We start from the raw sequence: 13,168 nt of genomic DNA, 5'->3' as shown, positions 1-13,168 counted from the left end.
TGACACAAATCACCTTTGGTACAAGACTCCCATCTCCATTTCTTGTGACAGCCCCCCCTATCCAGGTTGTGTCTAACCATGTGTCATTGTCTCCCTTGGCACCTGTGCAAATGAAGATGTCTGTAACCCATTTTATGCTCATTCCTCAGTGGTTAAAGTGAAGTTGTCTGATGCACAGTGTGACTCAGTCATGTATAGCCTTTAACTGCCATTGCTTGCATGCATCATATTTGTTCTGTTTGCCTATCATAGACTTGCAGAACTGGACTAGATGCTACTACTTTACCTGTGCTGCCTTATACAGTGCTTGTCATTGTCCATGAAGATTTGAGGCAGTTGCTTAGTGTGTTTTGGCCTCACTGTCATGGACAGATGATGTTGGTATGTTTGCTGTGCCAGGGATAGGTATCATGGGTCTGAATGCACCTTGGATAGATTGTCTGTATGATTCCTGGTAATCATATTATGCAACATGCAGCTTTCTACAAACATCATGCAAACAGTGGCAGGGGCTTATTGTAGAGTTTCCCTGAGACAAATTCAGGAATTGGAATTATGTTGTCAGCAGGCTACATAAATTCTCTGAAATGCTTATATTTTAAACCTGGGCAATGTCATGTCACTGTTTTACTATTCTATATATGGGTCCTTTATGGGCATAATCAACCAGGGGCTCAAAGGGTATCTTGCATAAATTTAAAAAAAGTAGGAACATGTGGGGATGTAAGACATATGTACACTCCATCTTTGTCTGTATGTATATGTCTGCTTCCCATAGTGCCAGCAGTTCTGCACTTACCAACACGGTGGCTCTCTGAAATTTTCCTATGCAGGAAGTGGCAATATAGATGAGTTGCATGTCATAGGTGGGAATCATAAGCATTGCCAGGGTAGGTTGCAGACATATTCATTATTAACAAACAAAACTAAATACATAAATAAGATTCACTAAATACTTCAGTACAACAATAATACCATTAAACAAATTAATGAAAACAATTAATGTGATGAACAGACAACAAAAGTTACTTGAACAGCTGAAACAAGATTTAAGTTAAAATGCAGTGAAGTCATAATTCAACTCAAAGTGAAACAATCTTAGAGAATGATGCTACTTCATTACTGATAGGAGTAGATTTAAGGCATTGCAAAGACATTTTTATTTTATTTATTTTTTTTATTTATCCTTTGTTGACTGAGTTACATCCAACAGGCTAGTCACCTCTTTTATTTATAATACTAGAGGAAATTTGGTCAGGGCATTGGGGAACTACCCCTGCTCTTTTAAATAGGTGTTGTGGGATCTTTTACGTCTATCTGAGCTGTCAGCTCAGGCAGATGGATCCTGAAGGACAGAACTCTCAGGAGTGCAGCACCCCTCCCATGATGCACTGCAGTGTCAGCAATCGATCTTACTGGTGTGAGAAAGGTTATGCAATTATTCTAGTCTCAGAAGCAAAAAAAGAGCTAATTGATAATAATAACAATAATGATGCAGCTGATGACGGTAATAGTAATAATAATAATTATAATAATTATAAGGGCCAGAATACATTTTCATTTCTATTTGAAAAAGAGGTTGTATTGCTAAATGACCAGAAAAATTTGAGCAGTCTTTAACAACCCCAAATTAAAGCCACATCTTAGAACTGAAAACTGCCAGTGAAATTACAGTTTTATCATATCAGTGCAGAATGTATAAGAGAGAGAGAGAAAGAAAACATAGTTGGCTGCCTTTTGAGACATTATTTGTTAACAAGAAAGGTAGGCGAGAGAGAGAGATAAGAGATAAAATTGCAGAAGATTATTTAAACTGGACAACAGAGAATCATTATCCTCCTTTTGGCTAAATATTAACTGGACAACAAGTGGGACTTATTAATCATGCTCACTGAAGCATAACTTGCTTTGCACAGACAGGATGATTTGTACTTCACCAATGTAATAATAGTCATGTGCTAACTGCAGGGAAATGAACCACATTATAATACAATTAGTTACTGGTGCAAGAAAGTAGTGCAACTAACCTCATAATAACACACAGTCTGTCTGTCACACACACACACACACACACACACACACACACACACACACACACACACACACACACACACACACACACACGCCATTCCAATGAACACATGCACACACAGTCATACACATGCACAGAGCATGCGCTATCTGCATCCCAGATTTCCCATGCATGCCAACCTCACATCACATCAGGCAGTGGACATCACACACACACACATACACACACACACACACACACACACACACACACACACACACACACACACACACACACACACACACATATGTCATTCCAATGAACACATGCACACATAATCATACACATGCACAGAGCATGTGCTGGTATATCTGCATTCCAGATTTCCCATGCATGCCAACCTCACATCACATCAGGCAGTGCACATCACACACACACACACACACACACACACACACACACACACACACACACACACACACACACACACACACACACACACATGGATACATTTACTACATTACACAATCCAGTAGGTGTAATCACATTAATTACACCCACACTGTCTTTGCACTCTGCCCACACTCTATATTGCACCACTTGCCTGCATAAGTAGTCTGAGCAGCATAAAGCTGCACTGCTTCACCATGCTCATATTCTACCCTTGTAATGCATAGCTGCATGCCACTGCATTGCTATGTATACCTAATGTGTTTTGTACACTGCCCTGTGTGGAACTTTTGTAATACAGACATCTATGCTTCATCATGCTGTGCAAAACTTCAATGCATGCACCACAATATGCAATGGCCTAATTTAAATAGGCTATTTGCTTGGATGACCACATTTACATGCAGTGCTAAAAACCCTTACTGCTCAGTACCACAGGGCTACTCTACTGAGTAATGAGTAAGTCTATGAAGTGGGACCCACCTGCAGGATACACAATGCCAACTGGTAAATCTGCAAAATGCACTTCCTGAATATGAAGTCAAGCAAGTATTTCTGCTTGGTAATTTAAATTCTCCAGTTTGAACTCATTAAAATTTAAATTCACTAATTTGAAACCATTAGTTACTACTTTCCAAGGAAAATAACTTCCAGTGGGATTTCTACTTATGCAATTGCAGTGGCTTCACCATGAGTGGTCTTTTCTTTTTTCCATGGCTATCTGTCCAAGAAATTAGCATATTTCAGTAAAGATGACAGAGAGAGGCAAATCCTACCACATAAGGGTAAAATTTCTTTTTTATGAGTTTTCAGCTAATTAAAGGTTCAACCATTTCTTTTTCATTGTACAGTGACCCTTCATCTCTTTGATATCAAGGATAATGTAGAAGTCAATATAATATACTATGATAACAGTCAAATTGCAGAAAAACTCAAAAGCCGAGAAAGAGATAGCATTGCAAGAAGTATATATAAAAAAGAACACATTTCTTAATCTGTGACAGAGGAAAATGATGGTCCAAATGCCAGAATCACTGAAAAGTGTAGAAATGCAAGAATAACATATCACAGATAGTTACTATTTGCTAAAAGGGGCAAAGTAAAAAAATTCTAGGGTCTATTCAGAGAGGTATGTGGACTAGCACACAATGCATATTAAGAAATGATAAGGTCAAAGTTTACAGAGACAATGTGGGACCAAACTAGGGATGCTGGGATGAAGGTTTATATGCCTGCAGACTTGTTAGAATAATACAATACAAAAAAAATCCCATTCTAGATATCAGAAACAGAAAGTCTAACCTAAATGCATATAAGGTCTGATTTTTATGACCATCTAATGATGTATGCTATTCATTAATATTTCTAGATTAAAACTCAAAAAGAGCTCCAATTGAGGAGCAACTGAAGAATTCCATTTATAAAGTCTATAATATCCATGTTCATCAATATTGTGATACCATTCTCAGATAAGATTTTCTCAGTGTTTGATATGCCAACCGCCATCAAATCTGATAAGAGTCTGCCTTCTAAGAGCATTAATTTTAAACAGTCACAGTGAATAAACCACTAAAAAAGTAACTATTTTATGACAACAAAGAAATAACCTGGAGAAAAGTTTACACCTAACCTAGGGGAAGTTATAAGAATTGCTAACATTAAGAGAGTGACACAGAGATAGCAGATGCTCAGCATGTTAACCTGTTAACATGATGCATGACTGCAACACATTCCATTACAAAGGCAATGCTATTTGGCCTTACTTTCAAGTATGACTTCATAAACAAAAATTCTATCTATGAATGAGCCAAGGGACAAGACAGATGAAATGAGCAGCAAAACAGAATATAAGCAAAGGTGTAAGTTGAAAAGATATATAGATTTCAGAACTCATGTAACAGAAAAAAATAAACATTTCAGCATGAGGAAGCTATTTGATTAAAACAAGTAAAACAAGGCAGAAGAACCATTGTGAATTTCATTAAAGGTCCTACCATAATTGTAACTAAAAGAAAGCCATGAGTAGACATCGCTCATTCCTAAAAATTTACTCTTCATTATTTTGGTAAGTTAGGATTTTTAGCTACACAACTTATTCAGTCTTGCAATGGCGTTTTACTTAAGTGTTGTTTGAAAGACTACTTGGTTAGGATATAACAAGAATGTACTTCATATCTGTGAATATCTGTATGCAGCGATTACTTGATTATTTAAAACTGTTCATTTTGAAACTGTTTTTAAAAGACATGAAATGTGCTGACAAAGTACCTGATCTAAAAACAAATTCAGGAATACTGTATGATAAACAAAGTATTTCTACCTTAAAATGGGAGATGAGGATGGAACAATGTAGTATCCACAAGCGAGACAAATAAACACTTCATAAAAGGATGCAATCACCTTACTAGCTAAGCTTTGTTGTGCTGCAAATGACATCTGGTAGAGGTGTAGCACTCCCCCAGCCAAAGCAGTCAAACATAAATGTTCTAAGAAGGCTTCTTGCTATAGCATTCTGAAAGTCTGTTTTCCTGATGTAGCAATGTGGCAGTGTAGTTGGTTTTTCATTGTAGTGCACAAAGTCCAGCCAGGCAGCTATCAGTAAGTGAAATGCATAAGAAATAGTACAAGTTATGACCTCTCCCCTCCTCACAGAATAAGTCCATAGGTGTGTGCTAGGCTAAAGGCCCTGGGGTCTTTACAAGCCTATCCCATAGGATTACCCTGGCATCATGCCACCAACCTTAGTTCCCAGTGAGTAAAGCCACTAGAGTGATCCCTGGGGTGAATTTTCTATTTCTCATCCACTCATCAAGATTTCTTTTGAAGAGGGCCAGTTAGCTGCTGTGCTTGACATGTGTGGGAAGTCTGTTCCATAGTATGGGCAGTCTTTGGGTTATGAACCTGTCCCTCCAGCATGTTCTGTTGATTGTGGTAATGAGGTTGAAGTCTCTGGAGCATGTGGAGTGGAGGGATTGGGATTTCTTTAGAAGTAGCATTTCAAACAGAGCTGGGTCAGACATGGCTTTGCAAGTCAAGCAGAGATCACCTCTAAGTAGGCGATATGAGACAGAATAGTTGGAGTTTTTTTAGTCTGTTCATATAGGACAAATGTTTAAGGCCTAGGATCCTCTTTGTGAGGGACTTCTGTGGCCTCTCCACTTGTTGCAGGTGTTTAGAAAGGTGCATGCCAAATGGGGGATTGTACTCAATAATTGGCCTAATGAGGGAAGAGTAGAGGGAGACAATGATCTCTTTCTTCCTGGATGCAAAACCCATAGTAATGAGATGTGCCACATAGAAGGACCTCCTGACCACAGTGGCAATGTGGTGGTCAAAAAAGAGGTTGCTGTCAACCTGTGTTCCCAGATCTCTTATAATGCCTTTTGCATTCAGTGGACTACCATCAATGTGTTAATTCATGGGAACTGGGTTTTCCTAAAGGGGATAACGGCACATTTTTTGGCATTGAGCTTAAGGCCATGGTTCTGACACCAGTCGTTGGTCTTAGTGAGGCCTTTCTGTAGGATGTTAACATCACTCGGGGTTTTAATAATAGCTCACAGCTTGCAATCATCTGCGAACTTTGTCAGCCAGAGTCCCTTTGTGTTGGACTGGACTGCAGAGAAATTGATACCAAACAGGAGAGGACCCAGGACAAGACCCTCCACTCGTGAATGGTCAGCAGTCTGACTTGGAGTCAGCTACTTTCACACTGTGGGTTCTATATGTGAGCCAATTTGCAACTCACCTAGTGATATAGGGGTTGATGCCTAGCTTAGTGAGTTTTCTATGATTCCTGAGTGGGGAATGGTATCAAAGGCCTTGGTCAGATCAAGGAATGCTGTATGAATCACCTTGCCTTCATCCACAGCTCTGGTGACTGACTCAGAGAAGTTGACCAAGTTGAGCAGGCATGATCTACCCTTCACAAAACCAAACTTTGTGGGATCCAGAGTTTGGAGAGTCCATATATCTGGGTCTATATTATAAACACGAATGTTTACTTACCCGAATACCTAAACGTCGACACATATTCCGCGAACTGCAAATACACCAGATGCCCTAAACCGCGAAATTCAAAAAGTTAAACTGTCATAGTTGTCCCACCCGACCACACGCTACATACTACCTACACAAACAAACTAAATAAACCATATACATACATTAACCAAAACCCTACTTCTAACCCTAAACTAAATCCTACTTCTAACCCTACACTAAATCTTGCATATACCACCATGTATGCACTTAACTTAACCCGCACCCTAACCATAAGGTCCGTAACTATCGCACACTTACCTTAAAAAGCTAAACCCAAACAAACTAAATAATCCACACACATACACTTAACAGAACCCTTCTTCTAACCCTACACTAAATCTAACACACATTACTATCTATGCACTTACCTTAACCCGCACCCTAACCCTAAGGTCCGTAACTATCGCACATTTACCTTACGGAGATATACCGCAGAAGGGCCAACTTGATGATTCAATGTTTCCAATTTTGCGCTTCTAGACGATCGATGTTTTCGCGATTCGATGAAGATGTGTCGACGTTTAGGTGTTCGGGTAAGTAAACATTCGTGCTTATAATATAAACCTCCTATATCCTTGTTTATTAGGTCCATGATGATGCGTTCCATAGCTTTACATATCAGACTCGTCCGGCTAATGGGGTGATAGATGTCAGGGTCTGTAGTCGCTCCTCCTTTGTGGAGAGGGATGACTGTAGCAGTGCGCTGTTCAGTAGGTACAAAGCCTGAGGTGAGGCTGTGATTGAACAAGGCTCACAGGTGAGGTGCCAGTTCACTCTGTAGTTCATGTAGAACACAGCCAGGGATATTGTCAGGTCCCATAGACGCTGTATTCTTGGCCTTGGTCAATGCTGTTTTAACCTGTGCAGCAGTAATACTGGGTGCCTGGCAATCTACTGATATTGTGACTGGTCCCTTGGGGGAGGGTAAAGTTGCCACTGAATCTGTCGGCCAGTATAGTGGCAATATCTGTTGCCTCGGTATAGGAGGTACCATTGTGCAGTAGCTCAGAGCAAATCTGGGTATTGCTGTGGAGATTCTCTACATAACTATAGAAGGCCTTGTGGATGTCTTTACTATCCGCTACAATTCTGTTTTCATAACTAGTTTAGAGGATTTGATGAGGGATCTCAACTTTTTGTTGAGGCTGATAAGGGAGTTTTTCCAGTCTTGGGACTTCACCTTATTCCGCATCAATTTCCTCCTTCTGTTGTAGAGTTTTTTTATGGCAGGGGACCACCATATTTGCTTCCTTTTTTTTTGAGGAGAGAGGCTTGGTTCTGTTGGGTATGGTGAGATCCATGCATTTGTGTACGTCTTCATACAGTGCATTGGTGTATGATTCAGCATTCATGCAACTGATCTCCATTTGCATGGGTGCCATGAAGTTAGCCACCTCTGTTTTTAGGAGCCTAAACTTAGCTTTGGAGAAGTTTTTCATGGTGGTTACCTTTGTTGGGGGGCAGGGGGGATGTGGATTTCCAAGGTGATTAGTTTGTGGTTGGATCTAACCAGGGAGGAGTTTACTATTGGTGTAAAGCAATGATCACCCATGTTAGTATTGACCAGGTCAAGGATGTTGCTACCTCTAGCAGGGGTAAGAATGAGCTGGTCCAGGGCATTGGAATTAATGAATTCCAGGAAATGTTGGGCAAGTGTATTGGTACATGAGTATTTTTCCCAGTTAATGGAGGGGTAGTTGAAGTCGCCCAGTATGAGAGTGTTAGGTTGGCCCCTAATATTCTTCAGGGTGCTTAGGAATGTTGAGTGTGAGTCTTGGGACATGATTGGGGACCTATAGCAGGCTAAGACCTGAATCGATATCTTACCCAATGTTAGCTGCACCTGAAGTATCTCCGATGCGTTATGTTGGACTACTGGTCTGGAGGTGTGCGTGCCCTTTATGAATATGGAAACACCACTGCCTTTGGAGCTTCAGTCCAAGTTCTGGAGCCAAAAGGTGTGTAATGAGTTATAGCCTGGTAGTGCAGGGGTGCTTTCTGCTGCCTTGAACCAGGTCTCTGTTACGGCACACATGTTGATTTTCTCCATTTTAAAGAGTGCTTTGAGCGAGTGCATTTTGAGATTTAGACTTATAGCATTGAGCAGCATGACCCTCAGACTGCATTTGTTTGTCGCTGTTACAGTGATAATTTGGTCTTTGGAACACCACCTAAAAAAGGCACTATAGGGGTGGTAAGAGTGTTAGCCAGTATCTGGAAGCCCAGGGGTGACAGATGCAGGCCATCTCTAGCAAAGCATCAAGGTCTGTCAGTCATGTCATCCCAGGCAGACAGATACTGGATCCCCTTAGAGTGACACCAGAAACTTAGACAACTATTGAAATCAATAATTTTGTGCTTGTACTGTGGTATAATTCTGGGTGATGGTAGGATGCTGCTAAGGGCTAGGGTCATACCCGCCTGGGCTACATAATCCGGGAGCTCCTCCATGTCTCTTTTCATGTAGTCCAGGGAGGTACATCTCAGGTCATTCACATCCACATGTACAATGACAGAGTCATATTTGTACCTGTTGTTGAGGGAGCTGAGTGCGTGCATTATGTGGCAGATCCTGGTGCCTGACAGGCAGCTGACTGTTACTTTCTCCTTATTCAACCTAGTTAGTGGGACATCAGTGTGCCTCACTATCGAGTCATCTATGACTAGTGTGTTGGGCATGCTGTTTTGCCTTAGGGGCTTTAGTTGAGTGGAATGCTGTTTAGGAGAGTTATGTGTCTCATAATTAGTGTTGTGTTATGTTGTCGTGGCCGAGTGTGTTTCTGCCTTGGAGGTCTCTGCTGTTTGGGTAGATTTTATTGAGAGCCTCCATGAAGACAGGTGTGCAGTTTATGTTTTTATGTGAAGGGAGTGCTGGTGTGTGTTCTTGAGGGCTATGTGTTCCATGTGGTGTGGTGCAAGTGTTGACCTTCTCCTCTTGACCAGCTATTCTGGTCTTGGCTGGGAGAGTGTGGCTTCCAATTTGGATATTTAAGTGCATCTCTCACAAGTCTGAGTGTCTGGTCGTAAGAGGAGAGGGATGTGAGTGCACATAAGGCAGTTGCTACATTGCCTCAGGATGCCCAAGTTCACCTGTGTGCCCTGTTCAATCACAGTCTCACCTCAGGCTTTGTCCCTACCAAATAGTGCACTGCTACAGTCATCCCTCTCCACAAAGGAGGAGTGACTACAGACCCTGAGAACTATTGCCCCATTAGCCTAATGAGTCTGATATGCAAAGCTATGGAACCCATCATCATGGACCTAATAAACAAGGATATAGACATGCCTGGAGGGGATGGCATTAATAATAAGTACTGGAGCTGTTTCCTTGTAGAGCATTTAGTGCTGGTAGCACTTTTCTGTGCTACAATAATTGCTACAAGAAGTCTGGTAAAGTGCTAGACTAATAAGCTATTAAAACTGCAGGAGAGGAGAAAACTTGTAGATCTCAGGGAAAAATTGAAGAGCAGACTTTGGCACCACTAAGAAGCTTACAAACACTTCTGGATACAGCAAATCTGTATCTGGACTAGACTAGTTACAGGAAAGGTGGGAAACAAATGCAAATGCAGGCTTTTAAACCAGAAAGTTGAAAGAGATGGAAAAACTGCCCAAACAGCCAATAAACTACAATTTCTGGGCCAGAAACCACCCCTCTTGTGGTAGATAGGCTACCTAGTGCTTACCACTCCCACTGATAAGCTAGAAGGCTTCCCTCCAATACAGAAAGGCTTGGAGGGCTGACAAGCCTACAAACAGTATTGGATACAGCAAATCTGTATCTGGACTAGACTAGTTACAGGAAAGGCAGGAAACAAGTTAGAATTTTATTTGTAGTAAAATGGAAAGGGAGAAATGAGGAGCAGAAGATAATTCAGGGTTAAGAAACTAAGTGGGTTGGCCTTCTCAAATATTCTGTCTGTATTAGGTAAATGAGCTAATGACACTAGACTCGGAAGAGTGTCCCAGATCAAATTTACAGGAAGGGTGGGCAACTGCAAAGCCACCAAGTATAAGAACAGGATACTAATAGGGAGGTGGGGTGGGAAACTAAGTCAGTTATATGATACACCCCTTGGCAGGAAATCAGAACAAACAAACACAAACAGATGTTTAACAACTGGAGAAAATTTCCAGTTAATACTTCACACACAGTGAAACTAGCTAGAAAAAATTTACAAATAGTGGGACAGTAAAAACCTTATTTAACATACCCTGTGAGACAGACAATTTTAATACAACCATGCAGATTAGTTTATAGCTCTAAAATAAAGTAAAATGTATGCAGCAGAAAATAAAAGTGCTATAAATATCTGTAATAACTAGTAAAAATAAACAAAAGCCAAGATACTTAATGTTGTTTATCACAGATCAGAGTTTTGCTCAGTGCCCTTCCTCCAATTAGCTCTGTGTGAAATGGCAGAAACAGTCACAAGGTAACGTCTTAAGTAACAGAAAGTTGAAAAACCTGAAACAACTTTTAAAAAAACACTTGAAAGAACCAATGAGGTGCTTACTCCAAGCTATAGTCCAGATAACCCCAATCAGCCAATGATGATAAACATTTCACTGTCACTGAAATTCAAAATGGCTTTTGCTAAACTAATAAAACACAAAAGAAGTAGAGTGCCACCAAACTAACCAAACATTTATTAAAAAGAAATCTGAAAAGTCACAAAACTGTTGAATTGCTCATAATATAAGTATTGGCACTCTCAGCTTTCCTCTTCACTAAAGTTTGTTGTTTAAAGTTTGTACTGCCCTTTCATTTGTGGTTTTTGCTAAACTAAGATAGCCTGGAACATGTGCTCTGACACACAACCTCTGCAAACAAACAACTAGGCCAGAACACAAGCCTGAATATACACAATGCTACAGCTACTACCTACACTACTTATGTAGAAAAACACTATCAAATGTTTATCACAGCAGAAAAGCAGCAGTGATCCTTTAAATGAAAGTTTTAAACAGATAAAGGAGCAAACATACTCTAGAGAATGCTTTTAGCTGCAAACAAATCAGTTATATGATACACTCCTTGGCAGGAAATCAGAACAAACAAACACAAACAGATGTTTAACAAATAGAGAAAATTTCCAGTTAATACCTCACTCACAGTGAAACTAGCAATTAAGGATTTACAAACAGTGTGACAGTAAAAACCTCATTTATTAGGCCCTGTGAGGCAGACAATTTTAATACAACCATGCAAATTAGTTTATAGCTATAAAATACAGTAAAAAGTATGCAGCAGACAATAAAAGTGCTATAAATATCTGTAATAACTAGTAAAAATAAGCAAAAAACAAGATACTTAATGTTTGTTCAGTGCTCTTCCTCCGATTAGCTCTGTGTGAAATGGCAGAAACACTCACAAGGTAACTTCTTAAGTAACAGAAAGTTGAAATGTGAAACAACTTTAAAAAGGTCGAAAGAACCAATGAGGTGCTTACTCCAAGCCGTAACCCGGGTAACCCCAATCAGCCAATGACCATAAGCACTTCACTCTCACTGAAATGCAAAATGGCTTTTGCTAAACTAAGATGGCCTGGAATATATGTTCAGACACACAGCCTCTGCAAACAACTAGGCCCAGAACACAAGCCTAAATATACACCATGCTACAGCTACTACGTACACTACTTATATATAAAAAACACTACATAAATGTTTATCACAGCAGAAAAGCAGCAGTGAGCCTTTAAATTAAATTTTTACACAGATAAAGGAACACGGAGACTCTAGAGAATGCATTTAACTGCAAACATATCAGTTATATGATATACTGCTTGGCAGGAAATTAGAACAAACAAACAAACACAAACAGATGTTTAACAAATGAAAAAAATTTCCAGTTAATACCTCACACACAGTGAAACTAGCTAGAAAATATTTACAAACAGTATGACAGTAAAAACCTTATTTATCAGGCCCTGTGAGGCAGACAATTTAATACAACCATGCAGATTAGTTTATAGCTATAAAATACAGTAAGAAGTATGCAGCAGACAATAAAAGTGCTATAAATATATGTAATAACTAGTATAAATAAGCAAAAAACAGGATACTTAATGTTGTATATCACATATCAGAGTTTACTCAGTGCCCTTCCTCCAATTATCTCTGTGTGAAATGGCAGAAACACTCACAAGGTAAATTCTTAAGTAACAGAAAGCTGAAACATGAAACAACTTAAAAAAAGCTTAAAAGAACCAATGAGATGCTTACTCCAAGTTGTAGTCCAGTTAACCCAATCAGCCAATGCCATAAACACTTCACTCTCACTGAAATTCAGAATGGTTTTTGCTAAACTAAGATGGCCTGGAACATTTACTCAGACACACAGCCTCTGGAAACAATCAGCTAGGCCCAGAACACAAGCCTGAATATACACAATGCTACAGCTACTACCTACACTACTTAGGTAGAAAGACACTACAGAAATGTTCATCACACCAGAAAAGCAGCAGTGAGCCTTTAAATGAAAGTTTTAAACAGATAAAGGAGCAAGGAGACTCTAGAGAATGCTTTTAACTGCAAACAAATCAATTATATGATGTACTGCTTAGCAGGAAATAAGAACAAACAAACAAACAAACAAACAAACACAAACAGATGTTTAACAAATGGAGAAAATTTCCAGTTAATACCTCACACTCAGTGAAA

Source organism: Protopterus annectens, chromosome 6.part0 (assembly GCF_019279795.1).
Source record: "Protopterus annectens isolate FY-2018-M chromosome 6.part0, PAN1.0, whole genome shotgun sequence".
Taxonomy (NCBI): Eukaryota; Metazoa; Chordata; order Ceratodontiformes; family Protopteridae; genus Protopterus; species Protopterus annectens.
Note: the sequence above shows the minus strand (reverse complement) of the source record.